General features: G+C 41.0%; 1 non-coding gene across 1 annotated transcript; it reads right to left on the minus strand.

The window, feature by feature from the left end:
- Window positions 1-4312: 4312 nt before the first annotated feature.
- LOC142423677 (small nucleolar RNA SNORA54) lies at window positions 4313-4436 on the minus strand. The gene has a single exon (XR_012779281.1). It is a non-coding gene; the product is annotated as a small nucleolar RNA SNORA54 (small nucleolar RNA).
- Between the last annotated feature and the right edge of the window lie 13952 nt (window positions 4437-18388).

The following is an 18388-nucleotide window of genomic DNA, read 5'->3' on the forward strand; positions in this document are numbered from 1 at the left end:
AAATGGAGTAAGGTTAATAATATTTCTGCTCTGCTTAAAAGTGAGCATTGTAACTCATGGGAGATTGAATTTTGTATTTGATTTTAATTAGCAAAGCATAAATTATATTTAATTTTCTACCCTCTCCTCCCTCAAATAGATGATTCATACCTCAGGAAAGGTTGCTGCATATGATTCAGAGATGAGGAAAAAGAGATGCCACGCGTTCAAATAGTGCAGCTGCTGTTGATCCCATATTCATTTCTCTTTGTCGGTATTATCCTGTAATTTACTGATATAAAACCAACCTTCTAGGTTAAACCTACTAGCTTAAAACAACAAAAACAATAACACAAACATTCATCAGCCCCATTCCTGTGCCCCATTTGCCATTGGACTGTATATTAAAACAATTCCAGAGTAGTAAAGATGCTGCCAATCAGAGGCAGGTCCTTCAGTTATCCTCAGATTGAAGCTATGCTCAGAAGACTCTGACCTGCTTTTCCCATGGTATAAAGACCTAATCTGAGTCTCATCTCCTTAAACCTCAACTCCGTTTTTGTTTGTTTATTTTTCGAATTTTGCCTTTCCTGTTTCCTCTGATTTTCCTACTTCAATCTCATTATTCTTATGGCAAACCCCTCCACTACCTGACTACCAGCGGGACACTGGGAGCTGGATCTTATTCTTGCCTCAATTCTTAGAGAAGTATGGAATTGAACTTTTGTTTTCACATATAAAAATGAGTATGTTTAATCTGTCAGGCAGAGTTGAATAAATTGATGGACACACAGGACAGCAGCAATGATGACGATTATGTTGTGTGTGAGTCCGGGTAGACTAGAGGAACCAATCCAGTGACACTCATATGTGTATAACAAAAAGTTTTATATCAAAGAGCAATTGTATATTGAGAACACATCCCAACCCAGTCCAGATCAACTTCATAAGTCCAATATTAGCCCATATGTCCAATACTAGTCCATACATTCTTCATTAGACTCATACAGCTCACACAATGATGCCAAATGCAGGAAGATCACAGACCAGTAGATACAAGGTCTTGTGGATCCAGTGACAGTGGAAGCATCTCAACATTGGTGTGGGTTTCCACATGGGTCCTCCAACCCCAGGGGCTCTGGCTCCATCAGCTTAGCTCATGTGGCTTGTCAACAGGAATATGAAGCAGAGAGCGTGCGTCTGGCCTCCAGTGAGCTATTTATCTCCTTCGCACCTGCAAATGAGGTCATCTGTCAATCTGTGAACTGATTGACAGGCTCGACTCCACCCATTCAAAAGTTGACAGGAGATTATGTCACTGCCACATGCTGATACTGCAAAGCTTAGGGTGATGATGGGGATGGTGATTTTTATTAAAATCATTATGATAATGAAGAAGGAAGAAGTGGTTTGATCTCTGATATCCCTTCTAGGACAATTGCCTTTTAGGGTTCCAAGGAGATGTCTCTAGGTGTGACTTCAGTTTTTCCCAGACTGAACAACTCGGGAAGTGTTAAGGGAAAGAGAACCATCATAGATTTTGCTCAGTGCCAGTCCAGAAGAAAAGATGTATTTTAATCCTCCCCCAAAGAAGAACTCTTTCCACGATGTCATTTACATCTTCCCTTCACTCTTGATTTTCCCTCTTGTCATACTAAGGTTCTTTTAGGTACCCAATGCTAAGATTAATTCATACAGGAACAAACAGAGAGATCATGTTATGGAAGTAGAGATGTGATTTTTGACATTCCTATGAATTATTTGCCTGAGAGAGAGCAGGACAAATGTGATATATTGCTGTCAAGAATAACAATGTCCCAGAAAGGAGACTGCTGTCTCTTTACATTCAGTGATGGTCTTTTACGTTAAGTGATTTACTGTGAAGCAATTGCCTATAACCAAAATACCATGAGTAACTTTTACATGAATCTACTTTCTCAAAATTTGAAGGCTAGAAGTCTAATTCAGCGTATCATCTCTGAACAATAGGCTGCTAAACCTGCATGCTTGTAGACATATCTTACACTATGTTTGTCTCATTAATATAACAAAAGAACCCATTCCCAAATAGGGTCATAATCAAAGACATTCAGGATTTACAGCACATATTTTGGGGGGCATGTTGATTACATAACATTCTGCCTTCAGTCACATGAAATGAATGTATTTGTCAAATGCAAAGCACATGTACCTCATCACATCACCCTCGAAGTCTAAAATCAATCCATATCCAAATTTCAGCCAGTGGCAAAACATACCTGTTCATCTGTGAACATATGGAATCTAGAATTCACGTTATCTGCTTCTAAAAACCAGCAGTGTAGCAGGCACAAGGTAGACATTTCCAGTACACAGGGGAGAAATTGGAGGAAAGGAAGGAATCACATGTGGTAACAAATATCTCTTGCTCGCACCTGCAATTCCCACCTCCCGCATCTCCACGTGGACCACCAAGCAGAGCTGAGGTGAGCATGCTACTAGGAAATGTGTCTGACTCCTTTATTTTACTCTCTCCTATTCTCAATGACTTTACTCTCATCTTTATATATCTCAACCGTGCAATTGCACTTACTGAACCTGTGATTTGTTGTGGGGGACTGGCATCCCCCACAAATGGTGCCCATTGCATGGCAATAAGAAAAGAATTCTTTGGAGTTATACCCTGTGGAACAATTGTACCGCCCCACTGGAATGTAAAGTGAATCAGAAAATTGTGTGACGTGAGCATTGGTGTGAGGATTAGCAGGTAAGTAGTGGAAATAATGAATGAGTATATTAAACAGGACAATGGGGCAAGGTAAAAGTAAACCTGAAACACGGTCTTACACCCATCCACCAACTGAAAAGACAGGGTGTAAAAGCAACAAACAAAAAGATGCAATGTTTTCTAAAGGTTGTAAAAAGGTATACTTGGTTCCCAGAGAAAAGAACCTTCAATCTAGAGGCCTGGGAGGAAGTCATTGTAAACATAAAGGAAGCATACAGAGGTGGGGAGACTATCCCTATGGAGACATGGTCTCTGTGGGCTCTAGTTAAGATGGTTTTAGAACCCTTGCAGGAGGAAGAGAAAGAGGATTATCGGTCTAGTGAGAAGTCTTACGTCTATTCAAATCTAGAAAAGCAAGCTAAAGTCTCTTTGAATGAGTATGAATCAGGTGATGAAATTTAGGGAAAAATTAAGAAGCAGGGATTGATTTGTTATCTAAGGCCTTCGATTCTAAAGGAAACCTCATGGCCAAAGCCTCTAAGCCCTCAGTGGACTGCAGCCTCTGAAGGCCTAAAGGTGATAATAACTAGAGGAAGCGAATTCTAAGATCCAAAGTGAGGCTATTGAACAATCCCAGGAAGCTCCCTTGCTTTCAAAGGTAGAGAAAGCAAAGAAACAAAACCAGCAGAGTGGTGAGAAGCCTCTGAGATGCCCAGACTTAACTCTGCTGAGAGCAGAATGGGTATCAGGCCATTGGAAGATTTTAGAAAAAGCTGAGAAAACTAATCCTGAATCAGAAGGGGAAATGATATTAAAAGCATCTGCTCCCCTGCTGGAATTTAGTGTAGAAAAGACTAGAGATTGTAGAACAGTGCTGCGGGTAGAAATGAAGGGATTAACCCCAAAGAAATGAAAACAGAGAGTTACCACAGAAGGTAACGTTCAGGAAGCGGAATTTCAAGACATACTAGTTGAGAAAACCAGCTCAGAAAATAAAAGCAAAGTTGAAAAGCAAACTGAGGCCTGTGCCAGAGCATGGGCCAGGACCACCGAGTTAGGGATTGACACGTATGTAAATATATTTATAGATGATGATGGGGAAATAGCTCTATGTGCATATATTTATAGGATTAGTATTAAAGTAACAGCTGGACATTGGGCCTTCACTCAAGTACTCACTCAATACAAGAATACTTTGTTCTATTAAACTGACATTCCCTGATGCTCCCCTTCTTGACACAATCCTGAAGACTAATGGGTGCATAAGCAAGTGTGGTGAAGAAAGCTGATGGTGCCTGGCTATCAAAATATATAGTATCTGGGGTCTTAAAGGCTTGAAGGTAAACAAGCGGCCATCTAGCCCAGAAGCAACAAGGCCCACATGGAAGAAGCACACCTGCCTGTGTGATCACAAGGTGCTGAAGGGATCAGGCATCAGGCATCAAAGAACAAACTATCATATCATTGTGAATGAGGGGGAGTGCAGCTTGGCCAAGGCTCTTCTGTAGGCAACTGAACATCCCTTTGCAGAGGGGGTGCAGGGAGGAGATGAGCCAGTCAGGGGGCAGTGTCGCATCAATGAAACACACAACTTTCCTCTAGCTCTTTTTTTATTCCCTCCACCCCCCTTGTCTCCCAAATATAAAATCAGGCAGACACGTTGTCAGTCTGATATTATTCTGGGAATTTCTATAGCACTGGAATGGAACCCATCAGCAGTAAATCTGATGACAGGTTACGAACAGCACATCCTCTAGTTCTTATATGCTTCCTCCTCCCCCACTATCATGATCCCAATTCTACCCTACAAATCTGGCTGGAACAGAGGATGTGCACTGGTTCACATAGGAACTGGAAACACAGAGAATCCAGGACAGATGACCCCTTCAGGACCAGTGGTGAGAGTGGCAATACCGGGAGGGTGGAGGGAAGGTGGGGTAGAAAGGGGAACCGATTACAAGGATCTACATTAACTTCCTCCCTGGGGGGGTGGACAATAGAAAAGTGGGTGACGGGATATGTTGGGTAGTCTAACATATGCTAAAATAATAATAATTTATAAATTATCAAGGGTTCATGAGGGAGGGGGGAATGGGGAAGGAGGGGGAAAATGAGGAGCTGATACCAAGGGCTCAAGTAGAAAGCAATTGTTTTGAGAATGATGAGGGCAACAAATGTACAAATGTACTTGACAAAACGGATATATATATGGATTGTGATAAGAGTTGTACAAGCCCGCAATAAAATGATTTTAAAAAAAATATCTGGACTTTGCACTCACTGCAGGAAGGGAAAGCACTGGCCCAGTCAATGTCACTCAAGATTCAACAGTAAGATTTCCATTTAGCAAACGCTTCCCAGCAGGGAAATAGAGAAAGGAGCTAGATCCAAGCCCCACCCAACAAAGCGGGGTATGCAAAGCCTCTGCCTAACCCAGGAAAAGAGTCTGAATGGCACCAATCACAGGTATCCCCCAACCTGGTCACAGAAGGAGACTAGACCAGGCCAAACTTGCAAAAGCCCAACCTCTGTTCTCACAAGAGTAAGTTTGACTAACCAAGAAAAGGCTCAGAAACACGCACCGCAGTTTGTTGATTCTAAAAAGCAGGAGCCTTTGCTTGAAAGAGTAATGCAGTTTTTATCAGGAAGACTTAGCCTAAGTACTCAAGGAACTAAAATTGATACTGGAGTTATTCAGTATCCAGAAATTTTAATTAAATCAGAAATTAGTAAGAGCGGTCATTGGGGTCTACTACCTAAAAGAACTATAGGATATTTATTAGGAAAGTCCAACCTAAATTCTCAAAGTGTTCAGATTGTTGCCAGAGTTACTGATCAGAATTATAAAGAAGAAATTAAGGCAGTGATAAAATCTGATATACCCTGGTTTATAAAAAAACAAGGTTGCTTAAGCGAATTTTTGCCTCCTTGAATTTCCAGAGTTAAAATGTATACCTATGAGGAAAGAGGAGTTGAAAAGGCTGACCACCCTTTAAATCAAGGGGTCTTTTGGAGTGCTGTTGTGGGGGAAAAACAGTGCCCCCACATGGAATTCGAAATTGGAAGAAAAAGGTTTTTAAACTCTCGATATGGGGTTGTTTCTTTAGGCCACTCAGGAGGGCCTAAGACCCACCCACTAACTTCCTCTAAATTCAGTTTGGAAGGAATGAGAGAAATTAATCACATCAGAATATTGCAGGATTGTAAAATCCTTCTGTGTAAAAAGCCTGAAGGGTAATACCACTTAATTGAACCTGGAACCTTATTGGTAGACTTAGAGGGAAAATGTCTGCTTGCTAAGTTAGTTCAAGAACAGTTAAACACATTTATGAAGAAGTTCTTCAGTCTTTCAAATCATCCTGAGTGTGGTAAAAAATTCTCAAAATTAGTCAGCTCTCTCAATTCTCTGAGAGCGGGGAACATAAAGTTATATAACAATGAAATCTATCTAACTAGTTTTATTGCTTCAAAACCTAGCAAGTTAACCGAGATGGCTAGCAATGCTTTAAAATTTCCACTGTTAAATCAGAAGGGGAAGAAGTGTACTCCTATGTGTGACAAACTCCATTTAGTCATTTTAACTAAAAAATGTTTCTCCTTGCTAAAAGCGCATAACAAAATTAGGGCAGATAAATACATTTTCACGTCTACAGAAAAAGCTGGTCCTAAGAAGTCCCAGGAAGACAGGAATCATGTTTGGGATCCAGGTCCATTTATCCCCTGGAGGAAGGGCCATACATTTATGTTTTTGCAGAATAAAGCTGGTGGACTCCCCTTAGGAGGACAAAACCATGTTTGGAGAAAGATCAAGAACACAGAAGAGATGGAGAAACCACGCAGTCTTAACCATGATTCTGTTTCCAGGTTGCTGACACCCCGAAGGGAGGGGCTATTTGTCTGTTTTCACAGGCAAAGGAGATAGGTGGATTTCTCTTCAGCCAGCAAGGCCCAGAAGAAAGGAGGGAAGCTGATGCTGTGACCTGACCCTGTCCTGTTACTGAAGTTACCCAAAATATCAAGAAGACCTCGCAGATTCCTGAGAATGGCTATCGCTGCCTGCTGAGATATTTCTTCCATTGCTGATGCTGTCTAAGAGATAAACCGAACATTTTATACCATAGTGACTGGACTATTACAACAGACTGTCCTTTTGCTAAGAGATCAAGATTTAGGACTTATCAATTAATGCTAACATGTGATTGGAATGTAACTGAGTTCTGTGTAACCCCTTACCTATGTAATGCAACCGTACATGGGATTTGATCAGAAAACATTTGCAAGGGTTTAAGGGAAACATTTCATTAGATGTTGATCAGGTAAAAATGGATATTTTCTATACATTCAAAGACAGACTCGAGGTGTCCCCTGGCTCTGATATGATTAAACAATTGGTGAATGGCATGGAAGGGTTGGAATCTCATGCTTGGGCTCAAAGCATTTCAAATAGCTTAAGTTCCAGTGTGACTGTGTTGTTTAGCATCATCATTTTGATGCTCGTAGTCTTGTGCAGCTTCTGTAGGACGCTAAGAGATATTAAGAGAGACCATGTTGCTTCAGTGACACCGTTAAATCTTAAACATAATGTAGAAAGTGGGAAACTAACACAGAGGGACATAGGACTGGGACGTATTCCCTGCCTGGCATGGAGGGAATTTGGAATGCCAGTGTTCCACGGTAGGAAGGCTGCCACTCTGGCAGTTGGAAATATAGTCCATGTACATTTTCCAGTGGTAGTCTATCTTTTCCACACTTTCTCCCCTTAAAGCTATGCTGCCTTAAAGTGAGCACGTGGTTGATTCCATCTCCCTATGGAAGCAGACATTCCTAAATGTTCTATTTCTCCCACTGCAACATCCAATCCCTCTCATACCTTCCTCCAAGAGCAGATGGGCATAGGGGGACTTTATCCCCCATGTCTGGATTCAAAATATTTGCCATAAGCCTGAATTTTTGGCTATATTAATTTGGTCATTAAATTTGCCTTGATAGCTTTCCATGTATAGAAAATAACCACTTCGCCCCATGGCTCTTTTGAATTTTATATATTAAAAAAGGGGGGAACTGTGGGATATAAAATGACTTTTCCCCAGCTTTGTCTCCCCCTAAGATATGCCACACATTAGAGACTGTTTGCCAGCAGATGGTGGGAGGTCAGATGCTTAGAGATATTCTCCCTGAAGGCAATCAGCCTTCAGACCACTGTCTGGTCCCACCACAGGTGGGGCTCACTCCCTGCTGTTGGGGACAATGGATTGCTTCTCCTGAAAGCTTGGAGTCTCCAGCTCAAGGGCAATCAAGGTTAGGCCACCATCATGAATCTAGGGCCTGCCCATCTTGTCACATGTATACCCTCAATACCTCCCCTTCCTATTGTGTGTATACACCTAGATTGACCTCCTCTCATTACTGTATTACATATAGTACAACCACTTCCTGTGACGTATGTCTTTACCTGTAATTAGGGGGCTTGCACACCCCCCGAAGATATATAAACCTTGGTTAGAAATAAAGAGCTCTCTCTATCCATTCCTCTCTCCCCTGGTCCTCGCTCCCCTGTCCTCTCTCCCTTTGTCCTTCTTCCCCCTTCCTCTCTCATGCCCTCTCATGTCCCATCTCCATGCTTACCACAAAGAGGAGCTGAGGTGAGCATGCTACCATGAAATGTGTCTGACTTCTTTATTTTACTCTCTCCTATTATGCTCAATAACTTTACTATAATCTTTATATATCTCAACCATACAAACGTGTGGCATTCCCCCACAATCACACAAGTCCAAAACCTAGCAGAACAAATTATATTAGTTTCCAAGGCTTGAAAATAATCCTCTCCTCCCTAAGACAATCTGAGCAATAGAACTATCCTGAAAACTCTGGGGGTTAGGCATGTCCTTTGGCTCCTTGGAAGAGACTCATTGGCCCTGGGCTCCAGCTTTAAGGACTTTGATGATTCTAGACCATCTGAACGGCAACGCTACTACCTCCATCCCCAAAAGCCCTATTCTACTGCTCCTTAGGCATGGAAGTCCCACCCCTCTACTCTGGATAGTGGCTTAACCCCAACCACACCCACAGCATACCTTTACCACAGTTCCGCCCTCCATAGTTAGTATAGATCAGGCTCTAAATTAGGAGACCAGGGCCTCGCCCTTTGAAAGGAAGATGGCCTTCTGAGAATTCAACTGGCCTGCTCTGGGGTTGGTACTTTTTTTTTGGTTGGCATTTTTCTCGGAGGTCTGTTTCTGCCTGTAGAATTCCAGGTGGCAACAAATGCTCTTTCCTTTCAATCTTGCTGTGTCTCCTGCACTCTAAGCTGATGCGTTTCCTGCTCCAACTTCAAGTTACCCTGCGTACAACAGAACAAAACACTGCCCAGTCATGTGCCGGTCACACAAGTTTTCTTATGTTTTAGACCATTGTTGCCCCTCTGTCAGTCCATCTTGTTCAGGATCTTCCTCTTAGGGACTGGCCCTCTGTTTTACTCAGCATGAGGTCCTCCTCCGAGGACTGGGTCTCTCCTGACACCATGTCCAATACACGAGACAAAGTCTCGCCATCCTGCCGTCTAAGGAACATTCTGGTTGTAATTCTTCCCAGACAGATTTGTTTGTTTTTGTCCATCCATGGTACAGTCACAATTCTTTGCCAGTGCCATAATTCAAACGCATCGATTCTTCTTCAGTATTTCTTATTCATTGTCCAACTTTCATACACATATGAGATGATTAAAAATATCATTGATTGGGTAAGTCCCACCTTAATCTTCAGACTAACACTCTTGCTTGAAGGAAGTCTCGTGAAACAGATTTACCCAATGTAATGTGTTGTTTGAACTCCTGAGTGCTGCTTCCATGCCTTTTGTTTATGGATCCAAGCAAGATGAATTTCTTGACAACCTCAGTTTTCCTGCTGTCTATCATGATGTTACCTATTGTGAGGATTTGGAATTTCTTTTTTATTAAATTGCAATTCAAGTTGAAGACTGCAACCCTGGATCTTTACGGCTTAGGAGGCTAGAAATCCGAACTCATGTTGCCAGCTCTAGGGGAAGGCTTTGTATGTCAACTCTGGAGGGAGGTCCTTATGTCTTTGAGCTCTTGCTTCTGGGTGTTCTTTGTGTTTGTCATCTGGTTTCCCTCATTTCTGTTCCTCTTGCTTTTTGTCTCTTTTATATGTTAAGATATATACACTGGAGTCACATTTCAAGTGACATTATAACCCCATTTATAGAGGTTAAGATTTATAACAAATATTTGTGGGGGCAGGCAGAATTCAATTCATAAGAGCGATCATAGCCAATCCATTAGTAAAACCCCAAACCAAAATTTAAAAAGCATCGCTGCTGAATAGATTGTGATTCATAGCGACCATATAAGGTAGAGCGGAATTCTTCCCGAGCGTTTCAAAGGCTTTAAATAATTATGAAAGCAGACTGACTCCTGTTCACTCTGTGAAGGAAATGGCAGGTTCAAACATGAAACCTTCCATTAATACCCAACACAATGCACTTCACCACTAGGGCTTCTAATCCATTACTCAGGACTAAAATCCCCCCAGAGGCCCCTGCTACCAATCATTTAATGGGTATTGTCTAAGGCTACAGCCAGAGGAGTCATTTTCGTAGTTGTCAGCTACTTATGGATTCAAATATCTGGAAATGAACTCCATAAACAGAAATTCACCTTTTCTGAAAACCTGATCAAACCAGTAATAGCTAAAACTTATACCATACACATTCACACATATTAAATTAGATGATAAGATCATGTAGACTGGTTCACTAGCTCAGGAATGATCAATAAGTCTTACCCTCTTTTGACAGATAAGGTATCGGAGGCTTATAGATTTAAGTGACTTTACCCAAGTTCTACAGAATTATAATGATTGTAAAACCAAAATGCAGCTTGCTGAGCTGAGACTGGTTGGAGAGGGAGGTACAAGTACAGCCTGCCCTAAATAATAGCAGGAAAGATGATATGAAAGAGTGTTTTGATAATCATCCCTCTCAACCAGGAAAGGTTAGTTAATCATTATAGGGCAACTGGAATACATGAATCTGAAACAGACAGCCGGATAGACACTGAGTTTTTATTGCAGAGAATAGTGGCCCATTAAAAAGTCATCCAAAAGAACACAAGTGGGCTAGAAGTCTTTCATGTTTGAGAATCAGAAAGATTTTCATCGCAGTGATTTCTAGCTCTCCTTGACCGTGTTATTGTGAGGCTTACATTGAAATAAACAAAGAACTCGTTTGGGTTAGCACTATTCTCTGGCTACTGAGAAATCTTACTTCCTAGAAAAATTGGAGATCAACATTCAAATCGAGCCCTTCTTAAACTCCCAGTGAGAATAATAAAGGCATCTCATTATTGTCTTAAATTGATAATTTTGGGGGAGCCCATATTCCTATCCAATGTCTTACTCCACATTCTTGTCTTAGCATATTGTTGTGAGGTGCCATCAACTCGGTTCTGACTCGTGGCAACCCTGTGTCTAGCAGAACAAAACGTCGCTAGTACTGTGCTGGCCTCACAGAGGTTCTTAGGTTTGAGCTCATGGTTGCAGCCTCTCTGTCAGTCCATCTTGTCCAGGGTCTTCTTCCTTTTGGTTGTTCTAATACTTTACCAAGCATTATGTTCTTTCTTGATAATCCGTGTAAAGTATATGAGATGAAGACCCATCATTCCTGACTCTAAGAAGCCTTCTGACTGTACTTCTTCCAAGACATACTTATTTGTTTTTTGGCAGTTCATGGTACTCAATATTTTCCCCAGGCACCATCATTCAAATGCATTGACTCTTCTATTGTCTTCCTTATTCAATGTCCAGCTTTTACATATACATGAGGGTATTATGAGGCTATTGAAAATACCATGACTTGGGTCAGGCACACCTTAATCTTCTGAGTAATACCTTTGCTTTCCAGTACTTTAAAGAGCCATCTGACATCAGCAATGGGATCCCTTCTTCAAGATTCTCTTCTGAATCTAGTCTGAACCTCTGGCAGCTCCCTGTCACTGCTCGTCAGCAAAATTTTACTTGCATGTGATGTAGATGTTATTGTTCTATAATTTTGCACCTCCTGTTGAATGACCTTTCTTTGGAATTGGTACACATATGGATTCCTTCCAGTCAGTTGGCCAACTAGCTGTCTTCCAAATTTCTTGGCTTAGAGGAGTGAGTGCTTCCAGTGCTTCATCGGCTTGTTGAAACATTTCAATTAGAATTCCATCAATTTCTAGAGCCTTGTTTTCAGCTAATGCTTTCCATGCACCTTGGACTTCTTCCTCCAGCACTATTGGTTCTAGCTCATAAGCTCCCTCCTGAAACGGTGGAATGTCAACTACTTCTATTTGGTACCCTGACTTTGTGTATTCTATCTTCTTTTAATGCTTCTTGTTTTATTTAATAATTGCCCATAGAATCTTTTGATATTTTAACTTGAGGCTTGGATTATTTCCTCAGTTGTTTCAGTTTAAGATATGCTGACTGTATTCTTCCCTTTTAGTTTTCGAATTCTAGGTCTTTACACATTTCATTACATTATTTTACTTGGTCTTCTTGAGCTGCCCTTTGAAAAATTTCTGTTCAGCTCTCTGACTTCATCATTTTGTCTATGTGCCGCAGCTACTCTCTGATTGTGAGCAAATGTCAAGGTCTTTTGTGACATTGGCTTTGATATATTTTTTCTTTCTTCTCTTTTTACTGACCTTCTCTTTTTAATTAATTTTTATGAATGGTGTTTTTGATGCCATCCCACATTTCATCACGTCTTCTCTCGTTATTGTTTAATACATAAAATCTGTTCCTTATAAAGTTCTCAAAATTAAGGTGGGATATAGTTAGGGTCATATTTGGTTCTCACACATTTGTTATTTTTCTTCCGTTTCAACCTGAACTTATATGTGTGCATTTGCTATTCTGTTCCATAGTTGGTCCTTGGCCTGGTTTTAGCTGCTAAGATTGAGCTTCTCTATCATCTCTTCCCACAGAGGTAGTCAATTTGATTTCTATGTATTCCATCTGGAGAAATTCAAGTATATAGTCACTTTTTGTGTTGTTGAAGAAAGGTATTTGCTATACACAAATCACTGCTCTTGATAATTTTATCATTAGATCTCCAGCGTCACTTGTATCACAAAACCTATTCTCCAACTACTCTTTCTTCCGTTTTGCTTCCAACTTTCACATTCTAATTGTCAGTAATTATCTACGCATATTAATCACATGTTTGATCAATTTCAGACTGGCGACATTTGTAGAATTCAACTTCTGCATCACTAGCTTTCGTGGATAGTGCATACATTTTAAAAAGAGTTGTACTGATTGGATTTCTTAGTATACAGATAGACACTATCCTATCACAGACAGCATTGTACATCAGAATAGATCTTGAAATGTACTTTTTCATGGTAAATGCAAAGCCATTTCTGATTCTGTCATTCCTTGCATAGTAAACCATATAAATTTCTGATTCAAAATGGCCAATACCAGGCTATGTCAGCTCACTGACACCTAGAATGTCAATCTTTATGTCCTCCATTTCATTTTTAACTACTTCCAATTTTCCTAGATTCGGTCTTCATACATTTCAAGGTCCACTTATTAATTGAGTCTTGCAGCTGTTTCTTTTCATTTTGAGGCATGCTTCATCAGTAAAGGAGTGTCTCAAATGCTTTACTCCCACGGCCGTGACTCCAGCCACAGCGTTGTAGTTAATTCTATTGTGAGAAAAGCCTGAATATTCACTGGATTCCAGTCGCTACTGACTCCCAGTGACCCTCACGGGTAGAAGTGCTTCTGTGAGTTTCTGTGAGTAACTGCTGACGGGCATATAGAGCCCAGTCTTTCTTCTATTGCCTGGCACTGCCTCTGCCACTGTTTTGCTTATTCATTAGGTTTTCAGTAACTGATCATTTTTCTATGCCATCCATGGGGTTTTTAGTGATTAATTTCTCCGAAGTCGACAGCCTATGCCTACCATGGAGTCTGTTCCTACGCTGGAGACTCTGCTGAGACCTGTTAGCTCTGGGTGAGTCTGCTGGTATTTGAAATATCAGTGACATAGCCTTCAGCATTCCAGCCAGTCAGAAGCCATAGCAGAATGACTAACTTCCAGACAAGTGGTGGATCTTGCCTTCTAGCTCCCTCATATTCCTCTACCCAAAGAGGCCAGATTCCTTGGCCTATATGCCTTAGCAACCTGAGTCTTTAGGCATTTCCTGCCGCCCCGCTCCCCAGGGAAGCTTGTTCTGAGAAAATGTTAACTGAAGTCAGGAAGAAACTATAGTTATTCTGAGAACTAGAACAAAAGTTGGTACAAGAATCTAGTTGTATGGCAATAGGGTTATGTGAAAAACTCTCCGAGTTTATGAATTATGCCTTTGTCTCAATGGATAAAGAAAGACATAGCACTTTGTCTTGTCAACTGTAGCATATAACGCCAGGACTACAACCTGGATCTACACAGATTATTATTTTAAAATAACTGCCTAACAGATTGTTCTAAAAAATGAGACAGTCCTACAAATATCTAGAAGGTGACTTTCCTAGGACACGAAAGTTGAATGTGCAGTTGATTTGGAGTCCCCATGTGAGTACATTCTAGAGTTTTATAACGGTATTCCTACAGGCAGAAGCTCCCCTTGACGCGATGTGAACTCAAGTGGAGTAAGATTGTTCCAAAATGATTCAATCTTGGAGTTACACTGGATCTCTGGATTTCTGATCAATGCACAACATTTTCCATTGTTTTATATCCATTCTTATATCCAATCTTTCAACCGGGGCTTGGAGAGATAGTTTTGGCTAAATAGACCCATGAAGTCCCAAGTAGGCCATTGGGAATCATCTCCAGAATGAAATGGATGTCAAATCAAAGCGAGTAGGATTGTTATCATTCCATTGATTTCAGTTTTTGCTTGTTTGGAAGTTTTGTGGACTACACTCTGTTAGGTGTTAGGGAACATTGTGATTAAGGAAGTTTTCCTAGAAAAATGATCATCTCTATGGGGATGGGCTTCTGCTAGTAAAGAAAAGGTGAGCCAGATATTACCCAAGGGGACACACAATCCTGTCATTTTGATCAAATTCTGTTGGCGTGTGAAAGATAATGAATGTCTCTTTCCTTTAGATTTCAAATTGAATAATGAATTGATATCCAGCTTTTTGAAATGGCCTGTTTTGTTGTTCAATTTCTTTCCTACCTGGTAGAAGCACAAAATGTCCCAGGGAGGGAAAAAAAAAAGTAAATGAGATCAGTTGGAATTAAAATTTAGGCTACAGCCACATGGAAGAGAATGACAAGCTGCTGTTCTTTGAAGTTTGAGCCCTGCATGTGTAGTGGTTCCATATTGGGCTGCACTTTACACGCTCTGCAGTTCAAAACCACCAGCAGCAACTTGGGAGAAAGACTGGGCTTTCTCCTCCTGTAAGTAGACGTCGTCCAATAGTAGTACAGGCTCAGAAACCCACAGGGAGTCACTATGAGTTAGCACTGACTCAATGGCAGTTTCAAGTCCAATAACTCACATCAGTCAGTAGCTAGGCTGGCTGGAAAGACATGATCTTCTCCACTAAAGATATTTCTAGGAGCTCAATCCCCTTAGAAAATCTACTCTGTCACATGGTTGCTTGCAACTCAATTCCATCTGTATCTATAATAAGGGGTCATTCCCCCTAAAAGTACACATCTGTCGAGCCTGGACTGTTGTTATCTCAATGACATGGAAGCAATCTTGAGACAATTAACCCTAGAATATAATTTTTTTCTTTTTAAAAAAATGCATGTTCTTTCTGATAACTCCCCAAAAAGGAGATTGTTAGCACCCGCTGGCATTCGTTCCATCTCCAGAGAAAGACTCCAGGTAGTATTAGAAGGACAGCAGCAGATCTCATTGAGATTTCATGTTGAAATGCAACCCTTTCTGAGTGAACAAGAGAAAAAGCCTTCTTTCTACCATCGAAGGAAGAAAATGCTTCTTAATTTTTGTCCCGGTGGAGCTCCCTGGAAATTGTGCCAGAGGAAAGGGCCCACTTCTGGGGCGAGATTTGGGGAATAAAGGCTCTCGTTATCTTGAGCATTTGTGAGACCTCTGCTGAGAGGATGGAAAAGGCAAAGAATAAAATGGGAACCCTTGATGCCACAGGCTGAGTCTAAATCATAGATTCACTGGCCACTGTCTGAACCAGGAGGAAGCCCATAATCCATTTACTAGGCTCTGGCACTTAAAGGGAAGAATGCAGATTGGGATCTCTATAAATTTCTGGTTTCTAACTTCTACCAGACCCTCAGTTCTGCTTTCCATTCTTTTCATTTGTCCCTGGACCTCTTTTTCCCAAACCTCCTGTATTAGTTTTAGGGGGGAAAAAACCCCTATTCTTAAGTTTTCTATCCTACTCCATCCCCCTGTTCTTGTGGCCTTCATAAAGAAGTTGAGTTTTTTGTTGTTGTTCTTTCTGCCTTTTGCTAAATGTGTGCCCTCTCATAAAGCCAGTACAGGCAAGCCTCACAGGGCACTGTGCAGTGTCAGTGAGATTATACATGGGAGCAGATCAAAGCGGGACCAGCCAAAAGAATGGACCTAATAAAGTTTGCTATTAACTATTGTTAATTTTTACTAGTCATAGCACATTCTCCAAAGGCTCGTGATGGACCCTTAAGTTTTAACCTCCTTTGTGATTTATTCCCATTTTAATTGGGTATTTATAGTTCACCTCAGATCATTTCATCCTTAATTAAAGAAGCATATACAAAAAAATGTATTTTTCAGAACACCATGCAGCATCCCTATTTCACAGTAAGGATTTGAAATCAGATGCTATCCTGTCTGTACTCTCAAAAATCTCCTTTTCCTACAACCCTGCATCCTGGTACCTGCTTCCATCCCCCTAACAGAGTTCCCGAGAAGGCCATCAGTATTGTCCCAATCGCCCAAGATGGAAGCAGAATTTAGACTCTGCAGGCCTCATCTGCCTTGATATCTCTTTGGCATTGGATCCCACTGAGCATCAATGCCCTGTCTCTGTGAAACAGTCCTGCTTCTTCTTCTCTCACATTCCCCTCGGCTATGCCTCCCTTTCTGTCCATTTCCTCTCTCTCCTTTAGAGACTCCTCTTTGTTTATAATTTTAACTAACATTGAAAATGAGATTGCAAGCCCCTATCTTGTTTTATGCGGATGCTATGCACGGTTTCCTTCTTCTTGTGCTTCTAACCACAATTTATAAGCCTGCCTCCAAACCTATGCTGTCACTATCAAGATGTCTATGCCAGATAGTGTTCATTTTTTCTCAAATGCTATCTAACCTGTTACTCTTTTTCTTTCTTATCATTTTATTGGGGGCTCATACAGCTCGTATCACAATCCATGCATACATCCATTGTGTTGAGCACCTTTGTCCATATGTTGTCATCATCATTTTAAAAACATTTTATTTCTCTTTGAGCCCTTGGTATAAGCAACTCATATTTTCCCTTTCTCCCTCATGCACCCTTGATAATTTATAAATAATTCTTATATTTTTCATGTCTTACATGGATTGATGTCTCCTATCACCACCCACTTTTCTGTTTTTCAACCTCCTGGGAGGGGGTTATGTGTAGATCATTGTGATCGGTTTCCCTCCCCCACCTCCACCTTGCCCTTACCCTCCTAATATGACTACTCTCATTATTGGTCCTGAGAGAGGGGTTTATCTGTCCTGGATTCCATGTGTTTCCAGCTCTTCTCGGTACCAGGGTACATGCTCTGGTCAGGTACATGCTCAGATTTGTAAGGTAGAATTGGGATCATGATAGTGGGGGATGGGGACGGGGAGGAAGCATTAAAGAACTAGAGGAAAGTTGTATGTTTCATCAGTTCTATACTGCACCCTGGCTGACTCTTCTCTTCCTTGCGACCCTTCTGTAAGGGGATGTCCAATTGTCTACAGATGGGCTTTGGGTCTCCACTCCATACTCCCTCTCATTCACATTGATATGCTTTTTTGTTCTGTGTCTTTGATGCCTGATACCTGATACCATAGACACCTCATGATCACACAGTCTGGCGTGCTTCATCCATGTGGACTTCATGACTCTTATTAACATAACTTTTGTTTTGACCTGATGAGGAGTGGAGGAAATAGAACATCTTCCCTACCCTCAAAAAAGGAACTATGAACCATGGTTTAAGTAAGCAACTATACCCCTTCATTTCCTTTTCCAGGAAACATGTGATCCACTTATTCCGGTGAAAACTGAGCAGTGGTTTCTACATGGTTATATATATTTATATGAGTTAGCAATCGGCGATCATGGTGGTGTGGTTGTTAGGTGCTGTTGTGTCAGTTCCAACTCCAAGTGACCTATGTACAACAGAACATAGTTGTACCTCCCTCATAGTTGTTGTCATGTGAACCCATTGTTGTAGTCACTGTGACAGTCCATCTCATGGAGGGTCTTCTCCCCCAATTGTTGGATAGTTCTTTGTAGGAGACCAACTGTGTGTTCCTTGCATCTTCTTCCGATGCTTTCTGCATTCAGTGTTTTGCCCATAGAAGCTTGTAATACTTCCATCTGAGGCTTGACTTTTCCTCTCAATCTTCCATTTAATATATGCTGAGTCTGTTCTTCCTTTTTCATTTTCTAACTTGGGTTTTTGCACATTTAATTCTAATACTTCATCTTCTGGAGCTGCTCTTTGAAAGTTATGTTCAGCTTGTT

Source organism: Tenrec ecaudatus, chromosome 12 (genome assembly GCF_050624435.1).
Source record: "Tenrec ecaudatus isolate mTenEca1 chromosome 12, mTenEca1.hap1, whole genome shotgun sequence".
Lineage (NCBI taxonomy): Eukaryota > Metazoa > Chordata > Mammalia > Afrosoricida > Tenrecidae > Tenrec > Tenrec ecaudatus.